Genomic DNA, 17209 nt, shown 5'->3' with positions numbered 1-17209 from the left:
GTTCCTGAAGATTATTAACACCTTGCTTTGGAAGGAATAGTTACTTGTAATCTTGAAAGAAGCTGTGGTACATTTCCTCCTTATGAGGCCCTTTCTGGGTCCTAGATTGCCATATCTTCAGAGCTCTATAGAGAATCCTTTTCAGTTGTGTGGGGTTCTGAAATGAACCATGAAGATGGTCTTGAAGCAGATGTTCAAAAACAGTTATGTAAACAAAAAGATCCTTAAGAAGGGAGATATGAAGTGGCTAGCGATGGCAAGGATTACGCGGAGACAGCAGGCTCAGCTACATTTGTTTATTGAGGTACACCAGGCAAAGTCAATCGGTTTGACTCCCTTATATAGCCAGCTGGAAGTTGGCTCCTCCAATCCGCAACCTGGCTTCTCCCGCTCGTCTGCTTGGGCCAATCGGCTGAGTCAGTTTCTGACAGCTTGAGTCCGCGTGTGGAGCTGTCAATCGTTGCGCTTGCGCGGTAGCCAGCGGCAATTTGACAGCTGTCAAATTGCCGCGTGTTTTCCTGTCAGCGGCGTTTACCTCATGTAGCATTTATAACAATTAATCCATAACTAGTTTAACATAACTATTAATAACGTAACATTAACATTTGAATACATATCACCCCTTACCCCTCCCCTGAACTGGTGTTGTTCTTTTCCCCTCGATGGTGCCTGTTGCCCTGTCATTCATAGTCTCGCAAATACGTTGGTGGTTGTCTACTCCGGCTGGAGCGTTGAGGGGTTCTTTCATTCTCTTGTACCCCTTCCCCCAGTCTTGGTTGGTTTATTGCGGGGAGGTGACGGGTTTCGGGTTCTTGTTGCGGCTCTGCGGAATCGGCTTGTGCAGGGTGTGGGATGTTTTGGGGGTGTCGGTTTCTCAATTGGTCTGTGTGTCTGCGAATATGTCCGTTGTGTTGTGTGTGTATCAAGTATGAGAGTGGCCCTGTTTGGTCGATGACAATACCTTGAAGCCACTTAGGTCCTTCTGAGTAATTACGGGCCCACACATTTTGTCCAATTGCAAAGGTTCTTGGGGACAGGGGTTGGTCTGTTTTGGTGTTGGATCTATCTGGGTGCATTTTGTCCAGTCGAGTGATGAGCCGACGTCCCCATCGTAATTCAGCCGGAGATTTCCCCGTGGTGGTGCGTGGGGTGGTGTGCTGGGCGAGCAGGTATTGGGAAAGTCGTCAATGCCAGTTGCCTTTGACTATTTTTCTGAGGGCGTCCTTGGTGGATCTCACCATGACTTCAGCCATCCTGTTGGACGAGGGGTGGAAGGGAGCCGATGTAATGTGTTCAGCCATCCCGTTGGACGAGGGGTGGAAGGGAGCCGATGTAATGTGTTTAATAGAGTTGCCCCTCGTGAATATCTGAAATTCGCGAGAGGTAAATTGGGGCACATTATCGGTAACAAGGATGTCAGGGAGGCCGTGTGTTGCGAAAAGCCCCCGCAGAACCTGTACTGTGGTAGCAGTGGTGATGCTGTGGACTGGGACTACCTCTAGCCATTTCGAAAAACTATCTACTGCGATTAGGAATGTTTGTCCCTGGAATGGTCCGGCAAAATCCAAATGGACCCTGGACCAAGGATTTTTGGTTGACTCCCATCTGTGTGGTGGGCTCTGAGGTGGAGCTGAGCGTGTTAATTGGCACGGATAGCAGCCGGCAACGTAGTTTTCTATGTTGCTATCTATGTCTGGCCACCATACGTAACTCCTAGCCAGGGCTTTCATTTTAACTATCCCTGGGTGTCCCTCGTGTAGTGTAAGTAAGGTTTTTTTCTCTATGTTTGTGCGGCACTACCACCCTGTTTCCCCATAGGAGGCATCCTAAATGAGCTGACAGCTCATGTCTTCTTGTGAAGAATGCTTTAAAATCCTGCCCCGGGCATGTGGTTGGCCATCCTGCAGTGACCCACTGTAATACTCGGCTGCAAATTTTGTCGGTGGCTGTGGCAGAGGAGATGTCCTTTGCCATTAAGGGGCTTTCTGGCAGCTCCGAGATCACCAAAATGCGCCCTGCTGGGGCCGGTTCTGGGTCTGAATAGGGCAGGGGCAGTCTGCTGAGGCCATCTGCATGCCCCAATTCTTTCCCTGGTTTGTGGATTAGTTGGAACGAATAGGCCGACAAGAAAGTCGACCATCGAAGTATTCTCAGTGAGAGTATTTGCGGGGTTAATTTATTCCAGATGAATATGCCAAGAAGGGGTTTGTGGTCGGTGTAAATAGTGAAATTCCTACCATATAGGTAATCATGGAATTTTTTGACTCCGGCGACAATGGCCAGAGCTTCTCTATCTATTTGGGCATAATTCCTCTCTGCTTTCGTGAGAGTCCTTGAATAGAAAGCTATTGGTTTTTGAATCCCTGAGTCAAGCAGATGACTGAGTACAGCCCCTATCCCGTATGGAGATGCATCGCACGCGATGCACAGGGGAAGGTCTTCTCTAAATAATGTGACAGTGGAACTGTTGCATAAAGTGTCTTTGAGTTTGTTAAAACTGGTATCGTGTTCCGATGTCCAGAGCCAAGGACGTCCCTTATCTAAAAGCCGATGTAATGGTTCTGCTATGCTGGCTTTATGTGGCAAGAATGAGTGATAAAAGTTCAAGAGTCCTAAGAACGCTTGTAACTCTTGTTTATTTTTTGGTGTTGGGGCAGCTTTGATAGCTTTGATCTTGGTGTCTGTTGGGTGGACCCCATGGGCATCTATTTTGTAACCGAGGAACTCGGTTGAGGGAACCCCTATTTGGCATTTTTGTTTGTGTAGTTTGAGACCTGCTGCTCTGAATCTGGTCAGAACAGCTGACAGTCGTTCTGCTAAATTTTCTTTATTTTCTCCGGCGATGAGGACATCGTCGAAATAAGGGCATACCCCAGGAATCCCTTTTAATGTTTTTTCCATTATTTCTTGGAAAATTCCTGGGGCTGCCGAAATGCCGAATTGGAGGCGTTTGACTTTAAAAGCCCCGCGGTGAGTAACGATGGTTTGCGCATCTGCAGTTTCAGGAGTTACAGGGAGCTGTAAATACGCCTGCGCCAAGTCAAGCTTGGCAAAGATGGCACCGGAACGGACAGAGGAGAGGACATCCTTCACCGCAGGGACCGGGTAAGCATGTGCGTTGAGTGCCCGGTTTAGAGTAGCTTTATAATCGGCACATAATCTAATTTGGCCATTTGGTTTTATAGGTGTCACTATAGGGGTTTCCCAGGTCCCTCCGTCGGTGGGCTCTAGGACTCCTATTTTGACAAGGCGGTCCAGTTTGTCCTCAATCTTCTGTTTGAGGGCGAACGGACCCTTTGTGCCCTTATTCTTATGGGTGGCACCTCAGGTTTTAGTTTAAGGGTGATTGGGGGCCCTGTGTATTTTCCTAGGGAGCCATCGAAGACGTCTGCAAATTGTTTGCAGACGTCTTCGAGGCTTGCGGCCTGTATTTTATTAACGCCTGTTAGTTTTATGCCTAGTGCTTTAAACCAATCCAATCCGATTAGGTTGGATCTGTTTTCCTGGGTGACTAGGACGTTAAGGGGTCCCCGAAATTTCTTGAATTCAACGAAAATTTTCGCTCGGCCTTTCAGGGGTATTGGGGACTTCTGGTAGTCCGCCAGAATTATTTGGGGTGGTTTTAAGGGAATCTGTTTGCGGCTTTTTTGGCAAATTTCCCTGAATGTTTTTCCAGATATTAGGGTGACTGCGGAGCCGGAGTCTACCTCCAGTTCGCATGGTAGCCCTTGTAATCTGGCTTTGATTTTAACCTTAGGGGTTAGACTGTGGCCCTCCCCCCTTCCTCCTTCCTTATCTACTGCCTGTACTAGGTATCTGGGGGGCTCGGCCTTTAGGGTTGGCTGGGATGTCATACCTGGGGACGTTGCCTCGACCTCGTGGAGATTTTCGCGGTTGCGGCTTCTGCATGCTGTTTTGATGTGAGCCGATTTGCCACAGTTGTGGCACCTGGCGTTCCTGAACCTGCAGGAGGATCTGATGTGGTTCCCTCCGCAGCTGGCACAGGCGGTTCGAAGTTCTCGGGTGTTGTTCTTGGGTCTTGCCCCGTCTCCTCGTTCGGCTTTCCATGTTTGGAGCCTTTCGAACTGACGGTGGATGACGTCCACATCGGTGAGGTCTTCCAGCTCTCCTCTGTCCTTGGGGACTATTTCCCCCTGGTTCACGGCTCCGGTTTGTACATTTTCAGCTTTGGCGAAGTCTTCCGAGTGGCTATCTTTGTATGCCTGAATCTCTCTAGTGACTTCAGCTAGATTCAGGGTTGGTTTCACCATTATTTTTTTCTGGAGGCGCTCGTCTCTAAGACCTATGACTAGTTGGTCCCTTATCCGGTCCTCCAGGTCCGTAAAGTGACACAATCTGGCGGCTTGCCTTACTCCCGCTATGAAGTCGGCTGCTGGTTCCCCGGGTCGTTGGCGTCGCTTCGCGAACTGGACTCTCCAGTAAATCTCGGAACGCATTGGCATGTAGTGTTTGCTGAGCTTCTCAGTGAGCTCAGCATAGGTTACTTGCGCGACCGGTTATGGGCTGCATAGTCCGACGGCCACGTCGTACACCGCGGTTCCGCTCAAGTACAAGAGAGCTGCTGCCTTAGCCCGGTCATCGGTTATTTTACTAACCAGCAGGAACCCTTCTACTTGGCCTAGGTGTGATTCCCAGTGCTCGGGGAATCTGGTGTCGAACTCACGTATCTGACCGAATGCGGCCATGCTGTCTCGGTTCTCCCTTCTGCTTGCTGTGAGGTGGAAGTTATAACTTCCTAGTGACTAGCTCTGAGCCTCCGGAAGGTTGCCCTTCCTAAGTTCAGTGACTTCAGCTTAGCAAGCGTATCACATCCTCGTCGCCAGTGAAGTGGCTAGCGATGGCAAGGATTACGCGGAGACAGCAGGCTCAGCTACATTTGTTTATTGAGGTACACCAGGCAAAGTCAGTCGGTTTGACTCCCTTATATAGCCAGCTGGAAGTTGGCTCCTCCAATCCGCAACCTGGCTTCTCCCGCTTGTCTGCTTGGGCCAATCGGCTGAGTCGGTTTCTGACAGCTTGAGTCCGCGTGTGGAGCTGTCAATCGTTGCGCTTGCGCGGTAGCCAGCGGCAATTTGACAGCTGTCAAATTGCCGCGTGTTTTCCTGTCAGTGGCGTTTACCTCATGTAGCATTTATAACAATTAATCCATAACTAGTTTAACATAACTATTAATAACGTAACATTAACATTTGAATACATATCAAGATACATAGGAGAAATTTGGGGTAACTCCTCTCTAATTCACTGGTTTATAAAGGAAGGAAGGATAAGTGCAATCAGATCTACAAGATTCTTTTATTACAGTCTCTTTCAAAGCTGGTTTCCTGGTTTAACTTTAAAGACTAAGAAGTTCAGATCTGGGCATGGAACAAAGGCAGCATTGGTCCCTCTTGTGGCTGTCCTCTGTTGGGTCATTGATAGCAAGAGAGTGTGTCCCTCCTAATCCTTATCTCAGTAGCCTTTGATACCATTAATTGTGGTACCTTTTTGTGAGCATTGGGGATAGGGGATAGCAGTGATTCAGCTCCTTCCTTAACAAGTTATTCCAGCTATGGGAGTGATTTTGAAGAGATTGGCAAAAGGATTACTCTCTTTTGGCATGCTCCAGGACCTCCAGGGCATCACCCTCTTCCAGTATTTAATGTCTGCAGTAAATGAAGCTGCTGAAAGAGATCATCCAATGGTTTGGAGTGTAATATCATTAACAGAGTACCCAATTGTATACTGACATCCTCTGTCAGACAATAGATGCTGTCAATGTCTTGTCCCAATGTCTGCAAATGCTAAAATCTGGTGAATTAAACATACTGAAGTTGAATTTCAATAAGACAAAGTTTCTTTTTGAGATGTTCAGTTCTTGATGAAGTGACATTGCCCTGAAGGACCAGGTTCATGACATGGGATTATAATGGGTTGGCAGGTCCCAATTATTGCTAGTATCAGCTTTTCAAAGAAGTTCACCACATGCCCTCAGGAACTCGACTATGTTGCTATAGGGTACAATAGCAATCTTGGAAGCCTGAGGGAGATTTTTTTCCCTCTCTTTGTCCTTCCAACAGAATGATGGCAGAGCAATTGTAAGGTTTTCTTTACCTCTTTCAATCCCAGCTAAGCTAATGTTTGCATAATGATTGTTAAATTCTTCTGCAAGGTGATCATATTAATTGGCACTTGTTTTCTTGGGCATATTCACCTATACTCCAGGCTCTGCGCTGGCTTCCTATTAACTTCCAGGTGTAATTCAAAGTGCAGATTGTTATTTGTAAAGCCCTACATGGTTTGGCACCAAAATATTTATGGGACTGTATTCTGGAACGACGTGTTGTGCTTTAATTAATCTCTTGTAAGACTTCTATGGTCTGCGTAAGCAGATATAATTAACTTTAACAGGTCTCTCCAGATAGTTTAAACTCGTAGAAACACCTTTTATATAGAAATACCTTTATTGCAATTCAGATGACGTTGTACAGCATTTCCAAGATATTCCCGAGGTGTCTCCAAGGTTAGAAGATGATAATGGTCCCAGGGTCTGCATATTGGGACCCCATGTTTTCTGCTAATGAAGCATGGCTCACTAGGGAAGAGGGAGGAGGAAGTCCATCCCAGAAAGGGGAGGGGAAAGGAAATACATCATATAGTAGGAGGGTCTGACTGCCCACATTGTGATTTCTCCACCCAGCCACGTGGTGGCAGCACACTCCCCGTCTGGTATTTCATAATACCACCATATAAAATCCCATAACGGTAGTTATGCAAATGCAAATACGTTTGTGGTTTGTTGTTGTCAGAAAACGCCTAAGAAGTATAGGTAATACATCTGAGAAAAATATATAAAAATAAACATGCATACATATAAATGTAAACTTGAGGGATATAAAAAATAAACATGATATATGAGGCATAAAAACCTGAGATATAAAAGGTAAACATGCGTCCATATAGGACATAAAAACCTGAGATATATAAAATAAACATGCATACATATTGCAATAATAAAACTGCCATTTCAGGCTGAGGTTTTGCTTGTTGCGTTCAAGACCTGAAAGATATAAAAGAACATGCATATATATTGCAACAATAAACTGCCATTTCGGGCTGAGGTTTTGCTTGTTGCGTTCAAGACCTGAAAGATATAAAAGAACATGCATATATATTGCAACAATAACAATTGCCTTTTCAGGCTTCAATAGTCTGGATCAGGTTGAAGGCACTTTTCTTCTTGAAGGCAGGATTCAACAGGGAAAGCAACGAGTTCAGTCTTCAAGAGGTAGAAGCAGAATGAGTTCTGTAATGGGTCTGATGAAGCTTTTTATGGTGCCTTGCTTTGCGACCCTTACTTCCACTTTACGTACCTTCCCATCGTCGCTGAGAATGGCCTTCTCGACCAGTCCCATGGGCCACTCAATTCTTTGAACTTGTTGGTCTTTGAGCAGAACAAGGTCTCCAACTTGAAGATTGGGGTATTGATTTTTCCATTTTCTGCGACTTTGCAAAAGAGAAAGATATTCCATCTTCCATCGATTCCAGAAGCAGTTGGCAAGGTGTTGTACTCTCCTCCATTGATCATGATACAGAGTTCCTTTTCCAAAATCTCCAGGTGGAACAGGAACAGATCCAAGCTTTTGAGTGAGAAGAGTAGCTGGAGTGAGGATGGTCGGGAATTCTGGATCGGTAGACACTGGTACTAGTGGTCTTGAGTTGATTATAGCAGACACTTCTGCTAATAAAGTGGTCAAGATCTCATGAGTAAGCCTTGTGGAGTTCAAGTCCATTAACATAGAGTCCAATATTCTACGCGTAATTCCTATCATTCTCTCCCATGAGCCGCCCATGTGGGAAGAGTGAGGAGGATTAAAAATCCAAGTGCAGCCCTTTCCAGCTAAAAAGTCCTGGACTGACTTAGAATTGATGTCTAATTCTTTGCAGGCTCCAATGAAATTAGTTCCACAGTCAGATCTTAATGAGTTTACTGGTCCTCTTATGGCAAGAAATCGCCTTAGAGCATTAATGAAACATGAGGTATCCATGGATTCCAAAACCTCAATGTGTACTGCACGTATGCTCATACAAGTGAATAGGACTGCCCAACGCTTGTTATTTGCTTGGCCACCACGTGTCCTACGTGCTGTTACCGACCATGGGCCGAAAACGTCCAGACCAACATGAGTGAATGGTGGGTCAGTGCTTAATTTGTTGGTTGGCAGGTCTGACATTTGTTGTTGCTGATGCCTTCCTCTTAATTTACGGCATTGCACACATCTGTGCAGTATAGCTGCAATCTGTCTTTTTGCTCCTACAATCCAAAAGCCTGCCGCTCTTATGGCACCTTCCGTGAAATGTCTGCCTTGGTGCTTAACCTCTTCATGGTGATGGCGTATGAGCAAGGTACAGAGATGATGACGACCAGGTATTATGAGAGGATGCTGTTCACGCTCTCCCAAATTGGCCTTATGTAAACGACCGCCAACCCTTAGCATGCTGTGAATGTCTATGAATGGGTTCAGGTTGGCGATTGGACTGTTTTTTGGAATGTTCCGTTTGTCCTGGATGCATTTGGATTCTGCGCTAAAGACATTCTGTTGTACACAGCATATGATGAGCAGCTCACTGTTGGCGATGTCTTTTGCTGATAGAGGGTTTTTACACAAGTGCCAGCCTTGACATTCAATGTCATCGGACTTGGTGTGATAACATCGTGCGATGTGGACTAACCTTGCGATGGTGCGTACGAGCTTTTTCCACTCGGAGAACTGTTCAAAGCGTTGACAGTCCATGATGGTTCTTTGTTCAAATCTGGTAAGAAGAGTCTTGATTTCAGAACGAACCTCCGGATCATTGTCCGGATCTTGAAGATCGAAGGATTCGACTTTGTTTTCTTCTGTATGATCAAGCAGGAACTTAGGACTTGTTAGCCAAGAGGAACTTGTAAAAGCACTTGCTGATAGTGGTCTTGTAGCGTGATCTGCAGGATTAAGTTCTGATGGAATGTAATGCCATTGTTCAGGCTTAGAGGATTTTCTGATCCGTTCTACACGATTGCTGACATAAACATAAAAGCGTTTTGTCTGGTTGTGTATGTAGCCTAAGACAACCTTGCTGTCTGTATAAAATTTAATGTCATGTATGTGAATGTCCAGCTCACGCAATATGAAGTCTACAATTTCAACAGCCAATACGGCCCCACAAAGTTCAAGTCTAGGGATTGTGTGCTCAGGCTTAGGTGCCAACTTGGCTTTGCCAAACAAGAACCCAATGTGGGTCCGATTTATAGAGTCTTTAACCTTGAGATAGGCAACAGCTGCTATGGCCTCAGTGGATGCGTCTGAGAAAATGTGAATTTCCCTGGTCTGACTTGCTGTAAGGGAGGCTGGAGTGTAGCAGCGTGGTATGTTGATTCCATCTAAGGCATGTAGAGATTGTTTCCAGGACTCCCATTTTGGGAGCTTGTCTCTTGGTAATGGTGTGTCCCAGTCTTTGGTGGACTCTGAAAGCTGTCGTAGTAAGGATTTACCTTGTATGGTGATGGGAGCTACGAAACCAAGTGGATCATACAGGCTATTCACTACTGACAAAACACCACGTTTGGTGAATGGTTTATCGATAGAGCTGACATGAAAGCCCAAGGTGTCGTTAGATACGTTCCATCGTAGACCCAAACTTCTCTGTTCGGGGGGCATGTCCACTCCCAAGTTAAGGTCCTTAAATCCTTTGGCATAATCACTGGGCTGGAAGGCTTTCATAACTGCAGCACTGTTTGAGGCAAATTTGTGGAGTCTAAGATTAGCTTCAGAAAGCATACTTTGTGTCCTTTGGAGTAGGTCTATGGCTTCTTCGTCTGTGGGTAAGGATTTGAGTCCATCGTCCACATAGAAGTCCCTTTCGACAAAATGTCGAGCATCTGCACCATAGTCTTTCTCACCTTCTAGAGCGGTCCTTCGTAGACCATATGTTGCAACAGCAGGTGAGGGACTGTTTCCAAAGACATGTACTTTCATGCGATATTCGGTGATGTCATTGTCCATGTTGTTGTCGCGGTGTCACAGAAACCTTAAGAAGTTCCTATGGTCTTCTCTTACTTTGAAGCAATGAAACATTTGCTCAATGTCAGCTGTTATGGCGACGGGTTCTTTTCTGAACCTCATGAGTACACCTACGAGGTTGTTGGTTAAGTTTGGACCAGTGAGAAGGGCGTCGTTGAGGGACACGCCTTGATACTTGGCACTGGAGTCAAACACTACTCTGATTTGCTTTGGCTTGCGTGGGTGATACACGCCAAAGAAAGGCAAATACCAGCACTCATCATGTACTTGAAGAGGTGGGGCTGGCTCAGCATGGTCGTTGTCAAAGATCTTTGCCATAAAGGCAATGAAGTGGTCCTTCATTTCGGACCTGTTCTTTAGCGTTCGTTGTAGTGATTTCAGTCTAAATAGTGCTTGATTGCGATTGTTTGGGAGTTTGGCTCTGGTAGAACGAAAGGGTAAAGGTGCGACCCAGTTGTTAGACATATCTTTGGAGAATGCAGTGTCCATCACTTTGATGAATTCTCTGTCCTCAACGGACATGGCTATTTTGTTGTCATCACGTGTAGTATGAAACACTGTGCTGCCTAAGATGTCATCACCGGTGATGGAGGTAAAATCAGGTATCTTGATGATGTCGAGAGGTTTCTCCTTCATGTCATAGTGGTGAGGACATTCTCTGAAGTGAGATGCGCGCCCATTGCTTAAAATGTTAGTTCTAAAGGAGTTGATCTCAGACGGCGTGCGCATCTTATTTAAGCATACATCTCCCACTATTACCCATCCTAGATCAATTCTTTGTGCGTGTGGGGCATCATCAGGTCCTTCGCACTGTTGGCGTATTCTATGAACTGTGATCATGTCCCTGCCCAGCAGGACTAAGATGTCGGCGTCCTTATCTATCGGTGGAATCTCCGTAGCTAGGTGCCTTAAGTGGGGGTGGTGATACGCAATTTCTGGGGTGGGGATCTCTGCCCTGTTGTCTGGTATTTGGTCACACTCAACCAATGATGGTAGCGGTATTCCCTTTATTGCTTTGATATGGGAGATCATGAACCCATCAGCTCTTCTGCCAGAAGTCTCTATCAGACCAGAACAGGTGTTGAGCATGTATGGTGTTGCATGTCCGTCTATGCCAAAGATATCAAAGAATTTGGGTTTTACCAAGGATTTGTTGCTCTGCTCGTCTATTATGGCATACATCCGGACGGCCTTTTCGGGCTGACCCTTTGGATATATTTTGACTAGACATATCTTGGCACAGGATTTTTGAGTGAAATCGTTTCCACACACTTGAGTGCATGAAGCTGACACATGTGTCACTGGAGCACGACGTTGGTGCTCCCCGCCATGATTTGAAGCAGGGTTGGATGTAGGTGACTGCTGTCGGTTGCCTGGAAGTGGGGCAGGATGCATAGCTGTAACGTGCTTGTCACTGTTGCATTCTGTGCACTTGACAGGGGCTTTACAATCTTTAGCAAGATGGGTATATGAAGCACAGCACCTGTAGCATATTCCAAGTTTTTGGAGAACCTCTTTCCGCTCATGTGTAGTCTTGGCTCTAAGCTCACGACATTTCCTGAGAGGATGAGGTTTTTTGTGAATGGGACACTGACGATTAGGATCATCATTCTCACTAGCTGACCCACTCTGTTGAGTAGGGGATGGTACAGGAGGTGAGATGTCCGTCTTGTTTGTGAAGACAGCTCCACGTGAGTTCCTGTGTCTAGCTGTGGTATTATCATGCTTTGATGATGATGATGGAGTAGGCACACTGGATGGAGGGTGGTTGAAACTGTGATCGTTTCTTGTCCAGGTGTGTCTGCCGGTGAACCTTGATGATAATGATATAGCATGCGCACTGGGTCGAGGTTGGTTAAAACTGGGATCTGTGTTCATCCAGGCGTGTTGACTTATGAATTCACAAAAAAATGAAAACGGGGGATAAGTAACATCATGGCGTCGTTTGTAGTCTGTGCCCTGCCGTTTCCAGTCCATCTGCATACTGTATGGCAGTTTGAACGTCAGTGGATCGACACCGAAGCAGGAATCCAGGTGTCGTAGCCCAACTAGACGTGGGTCTTTTTTTGCCGATTCTATTTCGGTGAGAAGATCACTTAGTTTCTGAAGCTTATAATGGTCATTGTTGCTTATCTTCGGAAAGTTATATAGTCTGTCATATAAGGCAGCCTCTAACGCTTCTGGGCTTCCGTAGGTTCGGTCAAGTCTTGTCCATGCAGCAGCAAGACCTATGTCTGGGGAGTCAACGTGTGCTACACTCAGTCCTTCCACACGATCTGCGGATTCTGGGCCTAGCCACTTTATGAGTAGTTCAAGTTCCTCTCTGGCGTTGAAGTTGAGATCAGCAATAGCAGCTTTAAAGGTTGCTTTCCAGAATCTATATTTCTCTGGACGGTCATTAAACTTTGAGAGGCTAGAGTTGAGAAGCTCTCGGCGAAACATATATTTGGCGTGATCGGAGCGTTCTGACCCTTCAGTCCGTGATGCCAAGGAAGCCTGTGGGACTCCTTGATTGTGAAGGTTCTCTGGAGAAGAAGGATGAGGTGCACTGGGATGGAAAGATGTTGCAAGAGCATTCAGCTGTGGTGTATGCCCTGCGGTTTGTGCAGGCTGTGGAGTCAACCGTTGATCTTGGTTGGGAATTAGGTTGTCAGTGACAAGAGGTGATGCTGTTGGAAGTATTGGCGCAACTGTATTGTGGGGTTGACTAGGTGCAGGTGTCTGCAGGCTTGGGGTCTGGGTGCTGTTTGAGGGAAGCACGGTTGATGCACCTGTGTTGCTTAGTTGAAGAGGTGTAGGCCCTTGCAGGCTCGGGACTTCTGCGGTGGTTGTGGGAAGCACAGCTGGCGCACCTGTGTTGTGTTGGAGGAGAGGTGTAGGCTCTGTCAGGCGCGGAGCTTCTGTGCTGTTTGGAGGGAGCACAGCTGCTGTACCTGTATTGTTTTGGAGGAGAGGCGTAGGTCCTGGTTGTTCTGTGGTCTTTGACTGGTGAGTGGGGAGTGCCGAAGATGCACTTGGGCTGCGGTGTTGAAGGAGTGCAGTCCCTTGCGGTTCTGGGATATCTATGATTTTTGTAGGCAGTGTGGAAGATGGCTCTGTGTCGTAGCAAACATTATGCTTTAGTACATATTGACTCGTGCGTTCCATCGGATCTTCGACTTCCGTTGGGATGGAACCATCTACATCGGTATCTGCCCGTGTTGCTTGCTCGAAGGCCTTCATCTTTGCTAGGGCAACGGCTTCTTCTCCTTCAATTCGCAGAATCTTTATTTTGGCTGCCATCTCTGCTTGACGGGCTTTCTCCTGTGCTTCCATCGCTGCTTGACGGGCTTTCTCCTGTGCTTCCATCGCTGCTTGACGGGCTTTCTCCTGTGCTTGACGGGCTTTCTCCTGTGCTTCCATCTCTGCTTGACGGGCTTTCTCCTGTGCTTCCAGCTCTGCTTCCTGTTTGGCAAAGGAAGCATGTACTTTCTTTGCTTCTAGGTGTGCACGTGCCTCTGCCAACTTGTTACTTATTGTTGAAGTCCTGGAGCGAGAGGATCTAGAGGAGTGTACTGTGTGTCTACTTGATGTGGACCTATGAGATCTACTCTCTTGCAGGTCAGCAATACGGTCTACTGTGTGTCTACTTGATGTGGACCTATGAGATCTGGCAGCACAGACTGTCTTCTCCAATCTGGAATTGGTCCATCTGACTTGTTCATTCAGGAGAAACTTACTTATTTTAAGGAACAGTTCCTCCAAAGAAATTGGATCTTCCCCAATTTCCAAGCCTCTAGAAACTCCTGAAAATTGAGTTAATTATTCTGGAGGGCCTGTCATGAATGATAGGATAGCCAATTTTTAAAATGATTTTATACTTTTTAGAAAATTATACATTTATGTTCCCACTATGAACATTTTATTTAAATGCACGTGTTGCTTGTAATTACTGTAAACTGCAAAAAATCTTGCCATTGTGGTAAAAGTATTATAAATCAAGTTTAAATTTAGTAAATGTGCATATAATATATTTTGGTATTGTGTATTTTTCAGGTTGCTGCTACACTGGGAAATATGTACAGTATTCCTTTGTAAATATTGCAGCAACCTGGTATCAGACCTCAATTATGTTGACGGAGAAAGAAAACATGTTACTGCTGTGCCTTTAGAGCAGCAGAACAGTAAAGGTTAAGAATGAGAACCTGAAGAACCAACTGAGTTGCTGCCCACTTGAGCACCGGATGTCTGGGTCAGTGAGACCCTCCAAGCTGTTGATTCCCAATCCTGCCGACAGGAAGCACTTTTGGGTCCCACATGGAGAGAGACAAAGAGAGGTCCTTTCCTTCTTTAAAGATCCTCACTGGGGATGAAAACATTGGACTTTTTCTAAAAGTTCCACCTTCTTGTGAACCTTTTGAGGGGATGGCTTTACTTCTTGCTTACTTATGCCAGTTAAGAATACAAAAGTATCAGAATTATCAGTAAAATATTTAATTCCAAATGGTATAAAAATCAGTATATAATCATGTCTTTTAATGAAAGCACATTTACAGTGCATACTAACATGGACAAAAAACCCTGTACTATGTATTCAAATAAAGCTCATTTAACTTTTTTTAATATGACTACAATGTCTCTGAAAAAATAATGATCGTGCATTACAAAACATTTTCAGGCATACATATAGCAATTTTCCACATACAAAAAATAAATGCATAGATATACATCCAATGTAAAACTGGACACATTTATAGAAATTGTGCTATAAATCGTAGATTTGTTTTATATATCAATATCTGATGCATTGTTCAGAAGAATGAGTTTATGAAAAGAGATCATTTGTTTTTTAAATCATGCTTAGCTGACTGCTACAGTGCTGGCTCAAGGGAACATAGTGCCCCAGGTCATGGCAACTAATGGTGTCACCTCCTGCTGATGGAAAAAATTCTATTTTTAGAATGATTTGAAAGGAGGGGTAATGTTGCTTTGGTCCACTTGGCCAGTGCCTACGTAGCCTTAGCCTCAGACAGACCCCATTATATACAGGCCACAGCAGCTCACTCTCCATGATGATCCTTCTGCTCTTCCACACTCTGGCATCTTAACAAGCATCAAAGATTCTTCTGCTTTCATTGCTGCCATTTGTAACAACAGATAGGAACTGGAGATCAATAGCTAGTATTGATTTGTAAGAGCACAGATTACACTGCCATGTGAATAAAAATAAATAAAATAAAAAGATTAATTCCAAATCACTTGTTCTGCTTTGGAATAGTCAGACAAGATGACAAAATAACTGCTGTGAAAATAAAAAAAGACTTATTAAGAATTATTAATAAGTTAATTATATATGTTATTAACTTATTAAGAGTATTTGTGTATTATTTGTATTTTTGTAAGATAGTTTGGAACATTTGATGAAGTTGAATGATTTTGGAGCTTCAGCTGGTTTAAAAATTAAACAGAAAACAAAGATGATAGTCAAGAATATAGCTGCATATGAGCATGAAAACTTAACAAAAGTAGGTTTTAAGGTGGAAAAGAAAGTTAAATATTTTGAAGTGATATTCCTCTACACATTTTTCCATTTTTCACTGAAATCCAGTTTGACCATGAAGAAGATGAACTTTTTGCTAGTCAGTTAACTAAGGTATGTAGGAAGCGCATCACAATAGTAATGGGGGACTTTAATTACCCTGATATCAACTGGGAGACAAATTCTGCACCAAGTGGAAGATCTAACAGATTCCTGACAAACCTAGCAGACAACTTTCTCTCCCAAAAAGTAGAGAAGGGAACTAGGGGATTAGCCATATTGGATTTAATTCTCACTAACAGAGATGAAATGATAGAAAGTGTCAAAGCCACAGGATCCTTGGGGGGAAGTGATCATGCAATATTGGAATTCAACATTATGGAAGCACAAGCAATAGAATACAGCCAAACTAGAGTCTTGGACTTTAAAAGAGCTAATTTCAATAAACTTAGAGAGACCTTGGGAAGAATTCCATGGATGAGAATCCTAAAGGGGAAAACAACTCAAGAAGTTTGGGAAATTTTGAAAAGTGAGATAATAAAGGCCCAGTCTAGCACAATACCAACAAAGAAGAAAAATAACAGCTTTCAAAGGAAACCAGCATGGCTGCATAAAGAAATCTCTGACAAACTGAAAGATAAAAGGGACAAGTATAGGAAGTGGAAAGAGGGGCACATAACTAAGGCAGAATATCAGCAAACAGCCCGTGCCTGCAAAGATGAAGTGAGGGAAGCTAAGGCTCAAAATGAACTAAGGCTTGCGACCAAAGTCAAAAATAACAAAAAAAGCTTCTTTCAACATATTAGAAACAAGAAAAAAGTGAAGGAAATGATTGGTCCATTAGTGGGGGAAAGTGGTAAGAAGGTGACAAGCAACAGGGAGAAAGCAGAACTATTTAATTCATTTTTTGCATCTGTCTTTACACAAAGGGAAAAAACAGTGCAACCTACCAAAACCAGTGCCATAAAAAACAGAATAGAAACGCAAGTTAAGATAGGCAAGAAAATGGTAAGTGAGCACCTGTCCAGCCTAGACGAGTTCAAATCACCAGGACCAGATGGATTACACCCCAAGGTTCTCAAGGAACTGGCAGACGTGATCTCAGAACCACTGAGCTATATTTTTCAAAGATCCTGGAGCACTGGGGAACTACCAGAGGACTGGAAGAGAGCTGATGTAGTTCCCATCTTCAAAAAAAGGGGAAAAAACAGATCCAGGAAACTACAGACCTATCAGCCTGACCTCAATACCTGGGAAGATTCTGGAAAAGATAATCAAACAACAAATCAGCGAACACCTTGATGTGAACAAAGTTATCACTAAAAGCCAACATGGGTTTGTCAAAAACAGATCATGCCAGACAAACTTTATTGCATTCTTTGACCAAGTGACAAAACTAGTGGACCAGAGGAATGCTGTAGATTTAATTTACTTGGATTTCAGTAAGGCATTTGATAAAGTAGATCACAACCTACTACTTGATAAGATAGAAAAATGTGGGTTAGATAGCATCACCACCAGATGGATTTGTAGCTGGCTGACAGGCCATACTCAGCGTGTGGTCGTCAATGGAACTGCATCTACATGGAAGGAAGTGTGTAGTGGGGTGCCCCAGGGCTCTGTTCTGGGC

Source organism: Vipera berus (assembly GCF_964194415.1).
Source record: "Vipera berus genome assembly, chromosome: 7".
NCBI lineage: Eukaryota > Metazoa > Chordata > Lepidosauria > Squamata > Viperidae > Vipera > Vipera berus.
Note: the sequence above shows the minus strand (reverse complement) of the source record.